This window comes from Lichenostomus cassidix, chromosome 1Aa (genome assembly GCF_008360975.1).
Source record: "Lichenostomus cassidix isolate B80296 chromosome 1Aa, HeHo_3.0, whole genome shotgun sequence".
NCBI lineage: Eukaryota > Metazoa > Chordata > Aves > Passeriformes > Meliphagidae > Lichenostomus > Lichenostomus cassidix.
In genome coordinates, this window is record NC_139480.1 from 24101859 (window position 1) to 24117922 (window position 16064).

Below are 16064 nucleotides of genomic sequence, written 5' to 3' on the forward strand. Positions count from 1 at the left end.
TGGAATGGGAACTAATTTCCCATACAGCTCTACTGACAATATAATGTTATGAGCACTTGTTTGGCTTCTTTCCCATGCAGAGAGCTCCAGCAATGGTTCTGTGGTTCTCCGATTTTCCATTAGTAATAATTTACATAAAGATTGTATATGTCTAGAGAGGGATAATTTAAGTACCATCTGGATAGAATCATAGCAACTCTTTTGCTATAATATGTATTTAATAACTTCAGCCTAGGCTTGCAGAGATGATGTCTAATGCTATTGAAAGAAAGTAGTTACAGTATATGAGATCATGCTTTTATGAATACAAATGCCGAGGAACATTAATAGGTAATTGAATTCTTTATGTGTCTGTTCATAATACAATGTCTTGTGATACTTGCCACCCACATCAGAGAAAAGCAAACCTGTTAAGTCATAGGAAACAGGCACTGATCATCAGCCTTTCTGCATACCAGACTCCTTTTAGAGCCATCAAAAAAATCTTCTGGCTTGGCACTGCAAGCACAATTTTTTTTCTCTTAAATGGACCGAAGTTGTCATTAGGGTCATAGGTATCCAAGCTGTCACTTTGATAGATCAAACACTCTTGCTTTTTCTATCATTGATCAAACCTACTCTTAGCCCAGCCCAAAAAGTATCCACTTGAGATGTTACAGGTTGTTAAAGGACTAGTCTCAGGGAATATGATCCATAGTTTCACATGGTATATATACTATACAGGAAGAAAAATTAAATTTAGGACAATTATCTGAACTACAGTAAGTAAACTCCCTGCTTGGGCTTGCCACTTCTGTTTTTTTCGGTCCTGGAAGGCTTTCTACTGCACTCTACTCCTTCTTTGTATAATAATGTCATATAATAATATGGCCTTGGTATGAGTCTAGCATTTGCTGCCTCTTGAAATACAAGTTTAGGCCCTGATCTAGCACATGGGAATGCTAGCTGGGAGTCATAAGTCAGCCGCAGAGAGAATTTCCCTACATTTCTGCCTTCATTTCAAATGAACAGATGTGGCATGCAATTCACTTTGGCTCTTTTATTCTGCTGTTTGACTTGGAGGCCTTTGCTGTAGAGGTTTTCTAGCTCTGAAACAGATGAAAAGCATGGCTCAAGAGGTCTGATCTGCAGGATTGCAGATGACATCATCTCAAGAATGAGAACAAACTGCATTTTCAATCAATAAAAACATTTTGCAGAAGTTTTCAGAAAATTTTATTTCTTTTCCTGTGACAAAGAGCCTACAGGGGCATAACTTCAGCGACAGGTTGATGCTTATATGTGCTTACTGAATTTGGTCTTTCCTAGGGCTTATCCTACAAGTAGTTTGCTTATGCATTTAGCTTTCCACAGCCACATGGTGCAAATGACTTTAAGTGGTTTAATGACCTGCATGCCGTTAACAAATGTGTTCTGGGAAGAAATAAAAACATTTTCCCATGATTAAAAATATTCATTAAAGGTGGTTGTATAGCTGAGGAGCAATGAAAGAAAACATCTGGTCTTATCTAATATTCGTTTCTGGCTAAAACAGCAATTCTGATTTTTTCTTCTTCCTTCATTTCTGCCCTTTGCCCAGTCTAATGACCTTCCTTGTGCCATCTCTGTTTTTTATCTGATTTCTTGAGAAGCCAGATCAACTCAGTAACCGGAAGAAATGTATTAATCTTTTTATTATTTAATTTTCTGTCATCTTAGAGAGCTGAACTTAGAGACCTGAACTGGCTGTGGAGAATTCAAACAGCAGAGAGAGCAGAAGGAGAGGAGCATGATGGTATAGTTGGTAACAGAGAAGTTCTCATGGAACTTCAAAGTGAGAGAGCTGGATAACAAGTGAGAGAGCTGCAAGGACAAGTCATTGCAGAAGCAGAGTTGGGAGGACTATTAAATACAGCCCTGAGACAGCTTTACAACAAAACGGTGTCCAGAAGGGATCAGGGATTAACCCTTGAAGATGAATTGGTGGAGGCAAGCATGGGGGGCTGGTTGTTCAGGAGACACTCTGGAATTCATGTCTTCCATACAGTATCATGGGGAAGGTGTCATACGTACATACCACAGTACTGTCTAGATCCTGCCTTGTTCAGTAGGAAGTAGTAAAATTACAATTGTGTGTAAGCTAAGAACTAAAAACTGTATCGTTCACTGGTCAAGCATTTAGTGAACAATGGGAATATTGTGTCTCAAAAGCTGTTGGATAGCATATGATGCATGAATGCTGAGGAAAACAGAAACTGTTGAAGTTTTATCTCATTTTATGTTTTTCACTTCTTTGTTGCCTGTATGGTGTATTTCTTCTTTTCTGTGTATGGTAGGCATGAAACATTACAACACAATTTATCACAGCTGCTTTATGTATGCATCAGCTCTTCTCCATTACTGGTAAAGACTAACAGATTCACAAGACATTAATAAACAGTATGAACAACATAGTTCATCAGATTAGAGCTTTTCATATATTTCCCTCGTTCCTTTTTATGTATGCCTTTTTCTACCCTTTGCTGCTCTGGTCTCCATCTTCTTCCCACACCCTTATATGGAGTGACTGAAGTCTTAGTTTACTTTTCTCATCCATGTTTTGCCTTCCATTCTCAAAAAAAAAGTGTTTTAATATAACTTGATAGCATCTTGTATTTGTCTGTTACTAAGGGAATGTATACAAAAGGTACACAGGAAAAGAAAGTCTGTATTCAGTGTGCCCATGTATGTGCCTACATATCAAATGCTTTTTTCATTAATTTCTTTGGTTGTTTTTCCACCAGTGACAAAAAACAGTACCAAGAGCCAAGGCTATCCAACATTTCTTGGTACAGGGTCTATTTTCAGCTTGTTATAACTTAATCGAGCATCAGCCATTTGGGATGAAAGCTTTACTGCTTCACATCCTACCCAGCATAATAGCATAATTATTCTAGTATTCTTTCAAAATTTGTTTGCTGTTAATTTTTTTTGCTTTTTTTTTTTTTTTTTTGTATGTTTGTTTTTGTGGATGTGGACCATTAGAGGAGAGAAAGAACTTGATTTGATTTATTGTTAATGCCAGATAATTAACGTACTTCTGAACATGAATAGTGAAAGATATTTTTCCTTCTTTTGCCAGAACTAAAAATTCTTGTGCCTGTTTTCTCTGAAAATTTTCCTGACAGCTGGAGTCTCATTTTGGAGGCATTTTGAATAGAAGTCAGTGGTCTGTTTGTCAGCAAACAATTTAAGTGGATGCACTGATCTCTTCTTGGATAGTCATGTGTTCATGGCCTTCAGCTGTATGTTAAGTATGGGACAGCCTTGGCTTTGTCTAATACTTTTTGTTATGATACTGAATCTCCCTCACAAATCCTGTAACGTGTAAGGTAAGGAAACATTCTGTCTCACCATGTATGTACTTAAAATATTTTGTGTGGAACAGAACAGCTTTGACAATAAAAGTTTTTTTTCTGATATATCTCTTTTTGTGCAGAATCCCTGCTGTGAAAGAACAACCTCTGCTTAGGGATAATTAACCATTCCATTTAATGTGGAATAATTGTGAGTGTAGTCATACTTAGAATATATAAACTTGGAATGCTTAGAGTGTAGTCATACTTAGAATATATAAACATTTCTATATTCCCTGACAACTTATGCACTAGTGGATAAAGTTTGGGAAGAAAATATACCCTTTTTTCCTGGTTTTGCAAATGACCCCTGAAAATGGCTGTTTGGGTTTGTTTTTTTAATAAAGCATATTTGTCAGGTTCAGCCCAGCTTCATAGATGCCATCAGAGGATGTAAAGTTGCTTTTTTGTGAAATCAGTTATTCCCACCAAAAGTGCATCCAACTGTATTTCTAATATTTCTAATCTATTCAATGAATACTTGAATTTTTGCAGAAAATAAGTCTGGATTTTCTCTTTTCATGTTTAGTAAGGAACAGATGAATTTAATTATAACCTTATAATTGTTATGATACAATTATTAGAATTATTAGAGAGAGATGGCTCTGGTCAAATTAAGATGTGAGTAAGACCATATGGCAAAGCCAACAGTACAGATTTTATTTAACTGTAAATGTGAGATAGATAGAAAGAAATAGCAAGGAGAGGGCGGGAGGGAAAAAGAAAGTGAGACAGCTTAAGTAGAAAGAGTCCTGTGGATCCAGTGGTGTCCCGTTGATCCTTTTCACCCTGGGCTTGTTGGTGTTGGGGGTCCCATGACACACAGAGTCCTAGGGATTAATATAGTTCAGGTATAGGTGGGAATGCCCAAGCACTGCCCCTGAGGTGGGGGGAAGGTTTTACACTGCCTTTTGCAGCAATGAATGTGTTACAACCTGTGGATCCAGTGCAATCCTCTGGTGGAAGGCCCCAGGACTGAGTCTGGTGGGCACTTTGGGGGTCTTTGATAGTTTGTGAGACCTTTCAGACATGACAGCTTCCTCTCACATCAGGGTAGTTGAATGTCACATGAGAATGTGACCTTCTGGGGGGGGGCGGGAGGGAGAGTTTTACGACTGGGCCAGTTTGTGCAAGGGAAGACAACTGGCATGACAAAAAGCACCATCATGTCTCTGCTGTGTCTGCTTCTTATCTGGCCCAAAACTTGTAGCCTCTGGTGGTGGATGTTCACCCCCTCTGTTTCATGCCGACCAGAGACTTCATCACCACCTCCCCAAAAACTCTCCTCCTCCCCCTCCCCCTCCCCTGTGGGAGAACAGCAATCGAACCTGGCCTCAGCAAATGAGTCTGTGGGCTGTGGCCTCTCCCAGCCTTGTTTGCTTCTCCTCAGACCTGAGATAATTGGACAATAGTACCACCTTTATCTTATCTCAAGTTCCTGTCACGTGGCTTAACTCACAGTCCAGTTTCCTGAAATCCAGGAGGCATAACTGGAGGGTTGGGCTTCGGTGGTTTTAGATGAGCAGTTGCTTTGCACAGTTTGCTACAAACAAAGGGCAAAGTCCTTTGGTGATCTTAACAGTCATTAGCACAATTATAATTTTTAAGGCTCTTACACTAATAATATATAAACTCCTGAAAAATTGTGTTCTCAAAGACATGTCACAATTCGGTAGCTCAGTTTGAAACCTGTCAATTCCATGTATTTTTGCAGCCATTCACCCTAAGCCCAGTAACCTGAAAAGGTTACATGACTATGAATAATATATTGAGGATAAAAATTTCAGAAGTAGAGTCAGCTAACTTAATCTTTTGAAAAATCTAATTTTTCTGTATCTCAGTATTCATGTCTAAAATATGGCAAATAACTCTTCCTTAAATCCATGTGACATTTGAAACAAAATGAATTAAAAAAATCAAGAATCCAAGAGCTTCATATGCAATAAGGGGGAAACTTCAAAAATACTTGAAATAGATACATTGCTCTGGAGCAATTAAATAGAGACTTAGTTTCAACATTTTATTATTTTCTGATTTTAGTTAAGTCAAATAACTTACATTTACTAATTTCTTATGTATTGCCTAATCTTTCCCAGTGAGGGGATGCCTTGTTTAAATCAGATAATTCACTTAAGATTTTGATCCACGGAGATTAAGTTTTTCTGTCATCAGTGTGCCTTGCATCAGGTGGCGAGCTACATCAAATAACAACAAATTACAGACTTGTTTTATCAAGTGCTGCTATGCTTTTAATGATCTGCTCAGCCCTGCAAATAAAGATTCTACTCCTTTTGGCAGCAGAATACTGAATTTTCCTTTAAATTCAATTTGCAATTCAAATGATGTCTTCAAAACAGGATTATCAAACATCAGGTTCATGCAGCATTCCTAAAACATCTTAATGCAAGTTGGCAGTCGCTTATCACGCATTATTAAACAGTTTTCAGAAATCACAATGTTGTCACTGTAATTAGAAGCCTCTTTATATTGTACTACATAAGTGGCTTATTAATCTGAAAAGAAAGTTATTAATAGAAGGGTCTTAATTGCTATAATTACATTAAAAGTAGTCTTGTTGTAAAGCCTGAGAAAGCTCTAGTTGCTTTAGAGTTTCGTGTCTTTGGAAGATCATTATAAAATGCCAGTGATTTTAAATTAGCTTTCAGACATAATTAGGATTTAAATTGTAAACCCCATGTTAGTATAATATTGCCTGAAAATACCTTCTGCTTTGAAATTCTAATATAAGGATAAAAATCTGCCAAGACTGCCATCACAATTTTGGTATCAATTTTTTTTTCTGGTGGGATAATTAATGAATGTTTTTCTTTTCTTTTTTCAAGGGCGGGTGAACCTGGTGAGAAGCAGGTCATCCAACTTAAAATTGTGTGATCTTAAAATTACAGAGATTGTAATCCTGCCATACTTCAGGGGTCAGTGAAGGGCAAGTGATACTATTCTCAAAATTCCTACTTTTTGTAAGTATTTTTAAGGTTCTCACCTCTAAAGGAAGTAAGAATTGAATTTGGAATTCAATTCCAGATCAGATTTCCAGAGCAGCTGCTACATGGATTGGGCAAATCATGGGTACCGGTGAGAAGAGAGCTACAATGTGAGTGGTGTAACAGCAGTGCTTGTGGTAACAATACCTACCTTTATCACAGGTCATTGCTCAGTAGAAATCTGTCCAATCGTCCTTATTGTTCAGGTGTAAACACAGATTGTAGGGTGGTCTACAATTTCCTGTATTCCCTGTATACAGTTGTCTATAATTATTAAGCAAGAGCTTTTTATCATTCAGTTTTACATGTGTAGGAGTTAAATGTTTGAGTCACAGTTAGTTCCTCTTTGTAATCTGTGGAAAGAAGTAAGTACTATTAGTGTATGATTCATCTGGTTTACTCACACACCAGTCTAAGGGTGATGTGATTCAGACTTTAGAGAGCAATTTCTTTTTATCTTTGATATAGAGTTACTCAGATCACCCTTCACTTGGTTGTGAAGGCCTTGAGACTAGAATAATTTAAATAATTTTCACGGAATCACAGAATGGCTGTGCTTGGAAAGATCTCTAGGCATTTGTTAGAGCCAAGAAAAAGTGGCAGGAGGATTGTATGAATGCACATCTCCACTGGAGTAACCATTAAATAAGGTTCCGAGAAATGTTTCTTAGTTTGTCTATCTCAGCTTTTATTAGGCATACAATTTCTCTAAGAGTTTTTCATCAAAAGCAAAAATATTTGTAGACACTCAGAAGAAAGTAGCTTTTTAAGCTCCTTTGGATTGTAGAAACTCAACCAAATACAACCAAATAGTTCAACCAAATTACTCATAGGATCCAAAGACAATCTGGGTGCTGAGTCAGTAGTACTTTGATTTACCTAGCTGTGTCATAATGCAAAGGAGTTTTGCCAACAGTTTATTTGGATGGCTTTGGTTTCTTTACTTCTTTTTCCTCCAATCCATCCTGTTTAACCCCTTCTCCAACAATTTTTATCAATGCTTCAATCAGTTACTGAATATTACAGTCCTTTGCCCTTTTATTCTACTAAGAAGTTGTATTTGGCTTAGACAAAGTAATGGAGTAAAATTAGGATTTAATTGCTTTTATGTGAAGCAGAAAACCAAATAAATAGCATCATAGACATTAGTTAGTCGCTTGCAATTACTTGTTGATCTCCAAACCTTCCCAGCTCATCAATCTAAATTTTGTAAGGTCATGACTAATGGTATCATTCACCCCAAGCCACCTTCTTTTGAAAGCCTCAGACTTGTTTCCAGTGAAACACTGCCCCTTTGCACTTTTCACATTACTTAGTTGTGATCAAGCTTGGTGTTAGCAGATGTTACCTTCTGGCTCCTAGTTTCAGGGGTTCACCATCTCTCTTCTGCAGTGAACTTTCTTGCCTTTCTAAGCCAGCAGAAAACCTAGGCAAAGGTATTATTCTGCTGCTTTACCCATTACAATTAGTTTACCCTGCCAGGGTTTGCACCAAGGGATGAGAGGAAGCAAGAGACTAGAGGGGACCCGAGGAAGCTGTGACAGCTTTGCCAGAGAGAGTCTGAAGCTGTCTGAACAGCTGCCTCAGGTTGAAATTTGAGATAAATCTAAATCACCACAGACTTCCACAAAGCAGTTGCCTTCATTCCTAATTGTGCCCATGTGCCCATTTCTGTCCCACAGAATGGGTGGATCACGGCAAGCTTGTCTGTTATGTGGTTCTGAAAACAAGGTAATTGGTACAACTCAACAGGTATCTAGAAAGCAGAATGGAATGTAAGACTGAGGCTGGTAAGTTCTTACAAGGGTAAGAAATCTAGCTCCAGCAGTGCTGTTCTCTGTTTCAGAAGTGTACTATTGATTTCATTTGAAATTGCATACAAATAAAGCTCCAAGATGTGTCTTGCTTAGAAAGCTCAGTTTTCCTAGGGCTTTAGATTATGTAAATAAACTTGAGATTGTTACACCTCACATGGGACAAAGGGAGAGGTATGAGGGAGCCACTGATACAAGAAGTAGTACTATGAATGGACCATGTTTTCCATTCCCAAAAAGGCAATCCAAAGATCTGTTTCTAGCTTTGAAGGAACTAGTAACTGTATGACATCACAGAATTTATTTCTGTCATTTATTCATATAAGTGCTGAATAAAGATGTCTTTCTCATGCCATGGTTTTATTACATGCATAATTATTTCTGTATTCAATTTATGAAACAATTCAGGATTAGACCACTGTATTTTTTAGGTTTTATTAAAACATTCCCAAAATATGTATGTGTTAAATCACAAATATCTTCCAGTCACCGGACGAATTATTCTTGGTTACAGAGAGAAGATATTTTATTGCTTATTTAGCTTTTGAACAAAGTCCAAAGAAAAAAGTATAGTGTTAACTAAAGGTCAGAGTTCTTCCATGTGGAAGCTCTGTTGATAAATCTTTTTGACTAAACCAGCTCAGTTTCCTGACAAGTTTCTGATGTTGTATTTAATGAGCTGATGTGGTACTTGTTTAATTTCTTACATTATTTTAACTTAAAGTAATGTATAGTCATTAATATTGGTGCATTAATTATGACAAAGTAAGGTATGATCTTATTGAATCAGGAAATCATAAAACCAGATGGCTCACAGTAATACATGAAATGCATATAAAAAAGGATGTTATTTTTGAAGGTCAAAGGAATATCCTGACACTGCCTATTTCTGTATCAACATAGAGTGCATTGATCTGTTTTATCTCAGCTGCCAAAATGCAATGTTCAGTGATTGTTTATAGAAGCAGAAACAGGGAAAACAGTGCCTACTGAACTGTACAGGAACTAAGTTAGGAGAGGCCTAGGAATAGGAAGCACCTGTGAGAAAGTCAGGAAATAGCAAATTCAGTCCTCCTCACTCATTCACAGGCAAGGGAAAGGTGACACTTGAAGTTATGATGTTAAAGTTATATCTGTAACTCCTGTGGACTATGAGACAATGTGGTCTAGCTCAGAAATGCAGATCTTGTGTCTTGCTTTGTTTTACAATCTGAACAGCTTTTAACACATCCTGGTTTGCAAAACTCGAGGTTCAGATTGCCATGTACAGGTATAAAAATCATATTTATTTGGAAACTGAAAAAACAAGCCCTCACTGCTAAACGTAGACTCCGGTAATGTGTTTAGGCTAGTGTATACCATGACCAAAATTAAATGTCTGCTATATACACTTAACTTCTGTGTGCGTGTGTGTGTGTTAGTGGTCTATGAACAGTGGGCGCTAGGGGCTATTATTTGTACAGGATCAGAAAGTATGATGAAATTATGTAACTATTAGTGCAATATAGATTCATTGAACCAAACACTTGCAGAAGTACCAGGCTAATGATACCTGTACTGAGTTTAGAAGTGTATATGCAAAGGGGAAAATACCTTACTGGGGGAACTTTATTTCTCCCTACAACTACCTGAAAGGACATTGTGGGACAGGTTGGGGTTGGTCTGTGCTCCCAAGTAAAAAAGGCAAGAACAAGAGGAAATGGCCTCAGGTTGCACCAGGGAAGGTTTAGGTTGGGCATCAGGAAAATATTTCTTTACCAAAAGGGTGGTCAAGCACTGGAATAGGCTTCCTGGTGAATCACTGTCTCTGGAAATGTTCAAAACACATGTGGGTGTGCTGCTTGGAGACATGGTTTAGTGGTGGACTTGAGTGCTGGATTAACAGTTGGACTCAGTGATCTTAAAGGTCTCTTCCAACCTAAATGTTCCTGTGATTCTGTAAGTACCTGGGGCACGTGTGAGGTCAGAAGTCTAGCCATTACTCCCTGATTTGCAATCCTTTATAAATGTAGTGTACCACTCTGCCTGGACGTGTTTTCAGTGCAAAAAGATTAAATATAGCTGGGAAACCCCAAACATATGGCATCTTGTTTCCAGCATCAACCAGATTTGAGAAATGGGACAGGGCTGGTAGATGACGTTCTTACAGACTTGTCAGCACCACAGATATTGTTTCAGCCACAGAGTTGAAGAAGCAATGACAATATTTCATGTACAATTCAGCTTGTTCATTTCTGACAGTGAACCTCTCTAGCTCACAGATGGAGAGATTTCATAGCTGTAAACATATCTGTGAAAAGTAACATATTTTCCAAGCTGCTTGCAAATATATGCTTTCTGGAAATGCTGAATATTAAAAAGGCGTAGGGCTCAGTAATGTGAAAACTTAGAGAAGGGGATTTTGTTGCAATGAGCTGTTGTATAAGCCATGTTGTTAGTTCTGCTCATTCAGTAGCCAGAGCACTGAGGTCAGCTGATGTGTCATGAAGAGAAGTTACCAGTCAGTTCACAGTGGGGCACATTCTGTCCCTTCATTGTGGGAGGTTTTATTCTTTCCCCTACCTCCCCCCAGCCCCACCCTGAGGTTCTAAATGGCTTTTGGTTTTATTTAATTAAAGCATCTGATGTTCACAGGGAGAGTTAATGTTTTTTAAATCAGAAGAATACATATGTTACTGGTGTACTAATTTTTTTATGTTAATTGGAGTTTGAAGAGGTGGTGTTGAAACATCAATAGCGTCAACTAGGTGCAAAAGAGCGGAGTTACAGCTCTCAATTAAAAAGGAGTTTGCTGCCACCTTATGGACTTGTGAAGTATTTATTTTCCTAAAAGTAGTGCAGCCCTATTATGAATATTCTTTAAATAATTTTCCTTAATCTATTGATGACCTTAAAGGATCCTGTCCGGTCTCGAGCCTGTTTTCTTTTTCTTTTTCTTTTATTTTAAAGTCTAAGTGCCTTTTATTTAAAAACTGCCTCATTTAGCGCTTCAAAGCTTAATCTTCTCAGTAGGTATTAATACCCCAAATACTTACCTTTAAATTTTATTAATTTCAGATTATGTATATTTTTGTATGTTATGGAAAATACTAATTATTTTGCAGATAAATAATAAATAAACTATTTATTATTTTTTAAGTACAAGGGAAGAAAGATCAACTACAAGCAGAATCTAATTTTTTTTATTTCTGTGAGCATGCTTCCCATTAAAGACAACAAACCCAAACCATGGAATTGTTTGTGACAACTGTTGAAGGGATGTTGATCTGAACATGGAAAACATCTTCTGTTATACAGATGTTTCTGATTTTAAGTGTTTTGTGTTGTCTTAGAATAAACTAGAAGGTACAAATTTCTTGGAGAAAGAGATTCCAGAACTGTAAATAAGCACTTAGTGCGCTGAACTCTTAAGGAAGGAACTCCTGCTTCTATAGGTTTTCTTATTTGTTTATGGAAGCTGAAACAGCTTCTGAAAAATAGACCAAGTCAGTTTTGTATGAGTGCTTCTTGATTGTGCCTGAGATGCAAGAAAGCTGGGAAGGAAGACTTCTCTGGTGTTGCAATTTACACTTTTGCTCTGCACAGAAATTCCATGGAAGCTGAAATTAAAGAACTTTCTGTATTTAAATTTTTTTTTTAATTTTTTTTTTTTCCCCTGGAAAAAACCCAAAGTGAGAATTCTTTAGTGAGTCAGTATTTTCTGTTGGGCTGTTTTTCTTGAAAAGCCCTCACTCAGATTTACTTACAAACAACTTAGTGATATTGCCGGGCTTTTCTGAAAATCTGAAAGAGAATGGGGTAGATGGCGTTGCAAAAATTAGAATTGCAGGTAACTTTTTTCACTTCAGAAGATTTCCCAATCACTTGCAGTTAAACCTTATTACTGTACTTTTTCTTTTTTTTTTTTTTTTTTTTTTTGCTATAAATGGGCCGGCGGAGCACATTTCAGAATAATTTTGTAGGTGGCAATTTTGATAAAAGAATTCTGAAAGGGATATAAACGAGAAAATGCGAACGTCTGCTTTTCCTACGTTCCCAATTGTAGCGTGTCCGTGTTCCCTCTAGTGGCAGAGTGCGGGGTAGGGCTGGCTGCTGGCTGTGCTTCGAGCTGCAACAGGGCTTGCTCCCAAATATCCCTCAGTGCATCACACCTCACTCCCTGTGTCAGCTCCCCGCTGAAAACAGAACCCTAAGCCTCTCCACCCTGTACTTCTACTGTCATCTTCATTGCAGTAGTTGTGCCGCTTGAGGACGGTGGTGGTAGGGAGCAGTGGAGTTTGTTGTCTCTAGGGCAAAACTGCCAAAATATCACCAAATATGGCCCATATTAAATATACCCAGAGAGGGGGAAGGATCATGGACCTCAAGCGAATTATGGAAATATATTTTTCTAATTAATGCTCTCCCATGTCTTTACCTGGAAAAGTGGAGTGGGTGTTTTGTTTGCAGCTACACTTCAGCTGTAGGAATTGCAGGGAGTTTTGAAGTATATATGTCACATGATAAACCTCGTGAACGACATTGCTAGCCAGAATAAAATAACATGTATGTCACTGTATAAACTTCACTCCAACAATCTTTAAAGAAGTAATTATTGTTCCTATTCTAGCATGATGGGCAGTTATTTACCATCAAGAAAAAAACTTATTTGTGATAAATTTGTCATTTGCCATGAAACATTTCCTTGTCAATACATGGCCAAAGATAGAATTGCCTGTGAAAGAAATGATTCTTCCCTTATATCTTGTTCCTTCTTCTCCTAAACTTGGATAATTTGGAATCAGTGACGAGTACCTAAAAATCTTTATTAAGAAGAGGTACATATAGGGCATGTATCAGTCAAGGGAAACTATATAGGACATCAGGCTCAGAATTTCATTGCTGAAATTATGTTTTCATCTTTGAAGGAAAAAGTGGGACCTCTGGTTTATCTCAGGCAGGCATATAATCAGCATGGACTGGTAGGTACTACTGGAAATGTCCACTATTCCAGGTTAAATTTCTGCCTCTCTTTATTCCCTGGATAGAGAATCTCTAGGAAGTGCTGGGGAAGTGCTCTCCATCCTGCATTCCTCTCTGCCTGTATCTGTCCTGAGAATAGAGCCTGTAGCAGCACCCAGCCTGCAGGGTCAGTATTGAGTTTCTGTGTTCTTTCAGATAATTTTGGAGGGACAGAGGTCGTGCATACTTTGGTCATCTCTTTGTCTTGGTAATAATATTTTTTTCATCTATTTATTTCCATTTTCCCTTTTTCGTTACCATGTGATTGATTTAGTTTCTAAAAATAAGTGAATCTTTCTCCATACATTGCTAATGAAAGCAGTGTCAAAAAATGTTGCGTGACCTATGTTCTCTACATCGAGGACTGTTAGTTGAGGCTACATGTTTAGTATTTTCTTTCTTCTTAAGTTTTAGAAGCAGTATTTCCTATCATAATGTTTCTTCCAGAGAGACAGGCATACACAGTCACACTGAGCAGTGGATAGGAAGCTCAGACACTTCATCTTAATGAGCATTCCACTTCTCTGTAAAGGTCTGGAGCATATTTTCTTAATCCTGGGTGCCTTATAGTACAAATATAGATCCAGAATAAAGCATTTTACAAGTATCTAGTGGGTTTAAAAAATAATTTTGATATAAACCTGTAAGCTTGGAAGTAATGTTTCATGTTATCAGAAGACACAATGACACAGCAGTTAAACCCCAGCATCTGCTGCAACAGCACCTCCTGGGAGTTTCTAACAAGAACTAGGTTGTTATCAGTTTATGAATGAGTCATATTGAATAAAGAGGAAGTAACCAGTAAGTAGAGTGGGGAAGAACAGAAAAACTTCCTATAACAAAATAGGTAGTGGCTAAAATGTCCATAATATTTCCTTTTTCCTACTTCAATATCAAAAATTCTGGAGAAAGAGACAAAGTGATCAGAAGCTTTGCCCCTTAAAGAATGCTCTAGAATGTCCTGTCACAGCAGCCTCCATGTAATATTACAAGCTAGAAGTTCTCATTCATCCCCAAAGGCTTACAATACATTACAATGCTGTATGAAGGATTGGACACAAAGAACAGATAGGCTACAAAGAAGAAAATTAATAGGCACTATTAACAGTGTCCTCAGTTTCTGCCATTTGCTAGTAATCCTTTTCAGCTTTCTTTGAGAGCTGTTACAGTATCTGGATTTACTCTGCAGTGAGGTTGAACTGTAGAAAAGGGAGATTTGAGGTTGGGGGAATGCTTCCTCTTACAGTTCCTTCACAGGTGTGTGCAAGCCAAGTGGCATCTTGAGGCACAGTATTTGTGTGTGTGGGTGGGGAGTTGGGTATCTAGTCAGGGAATTTTCAGGTGAAGCAATATAATGAAACCGTGGGAGTACAGAGAAGGGTAGCATGGGTGGAAATCAACTAAAATAACATCCTGGGGGTCTACAACTCACATTTGATCAGGTTCTGATATGTCTAATGTTCAGATGGGAATGTGGCCTCTAGTGTACTCTGAGCAGGTGTTGGAGGAATCCAGGTTGTTCCTATACACTTGTGGGGTCCCAGCCTGGCACCTTGTGGAAAGGCTGTGGCTTTGGCCTGACTAACAGCACTACAAAAACTTCGTCAACTGTCAATGTATATGTTGTTCACTTGCATCTCAATGTCAAAACTCAGAAACAGCAAGCAAACTGGTTATAGCAAAGGATTTAGAAACCAAATGTGAGGAATTGCTGATCTTTGTGCTTGTGGTCTCTTGACTTTTGGATTTGGATGTTGTTGGTAGGTGTTAAAACCAACAAAATGGTTGGACTGTCAGAACCTATTGATGCTTATTTAGGGGAAGAGAAGAAGCACTTGAGCAGGGAATTTCCATGTCAGATACGTTACTTCTTATGGGCATGCTCTAAAAAGCCAAAGGTTCTGAAGAGCACTAAAGTGCTGGCAGTTGGTGGGCTTTTGCAACTACTTATCTTGACATTTTCTAACGTGGCAACATATTTCAGAGATATGAATTAGCCTTGGTCATACTACATCTGCTATTTCTAAGAAACCCATGTACTTCAGAAATATCCACAGCTGACTACATTTTGAATATGTTGAAGTATATACTAAAATTCTAAACAAAGGAAAAAAGAATTGTGAAAATTTTGTCTGGAAAAAAGTTTCCTAACATGCCCAAGGAAAAAGCATATGCATGATTGCTTTGAAAAAGACTGCCTCAAACTCAGAAAAATGGTTTGTAAACCTCCATGAAGTGATTAGTCTTTTTCTAGTCAGAGATGCCTTTTTTGTACAGGAAATGTAACATTAATGAATAAATGAGATTTAACATGAAGAGTTCATTTCCTGAAAGCTTCTGAATTGGTTAGAAAAGCATCTAAAACTCATATAGACAAAAATACATTTCAACACCAAATGCAATAGAAGAAAAATTGGATTCTTAGACACTTGCAGAACAGGAAATATGTTGTGTGTCCTGAGTTTCAATAACAAAATGGCAGATATTATTTTCTGAATCTAACCATCACATGCCTGTTAAGCATAATCACAATTTTACTGAAAAACCTATAAAATATTATTGTCTGCAAAATATGACACAAATTGTGTATTGATTTGCTGTGACACTTAAAGTGACTAACGAGAGAAATAATACAATAATTTAAAATGTTGTTAAAATATTTGCATATTTTAATTTTTTCTAAATAGGGTAGACTGTGTAAGGAAATAGTCATCAGCCATATTCCTTTTAGTTTAGATTTTGGTATTGAATAGTACTGCTGTTTGTTAGACTAACACATGTATCTGTTTTTTATCACATGCAGTGTTGGACACTTGCTAAAAGATACTGTGCTATTTTTCATAGCTTCTTTTGCAGAACTGTGTTAGAGGAGT

At 37.6% G+C, this 16064-nt stretch overlaps 1 protein-coding gene across 2 annotated transcripts in view; it reads left to right on the forward strand.

Moving 5' to 3' along the window:
- The window catches only part of TFEC (transcription factor EC), a 151007-nt gene that overhangs the window by 4990 nt on the left and 129953 nt on the right, over positions 1 to 16064 (forward strand). The gene's annotated exons all lie outside the window — the stretch shown is intronic.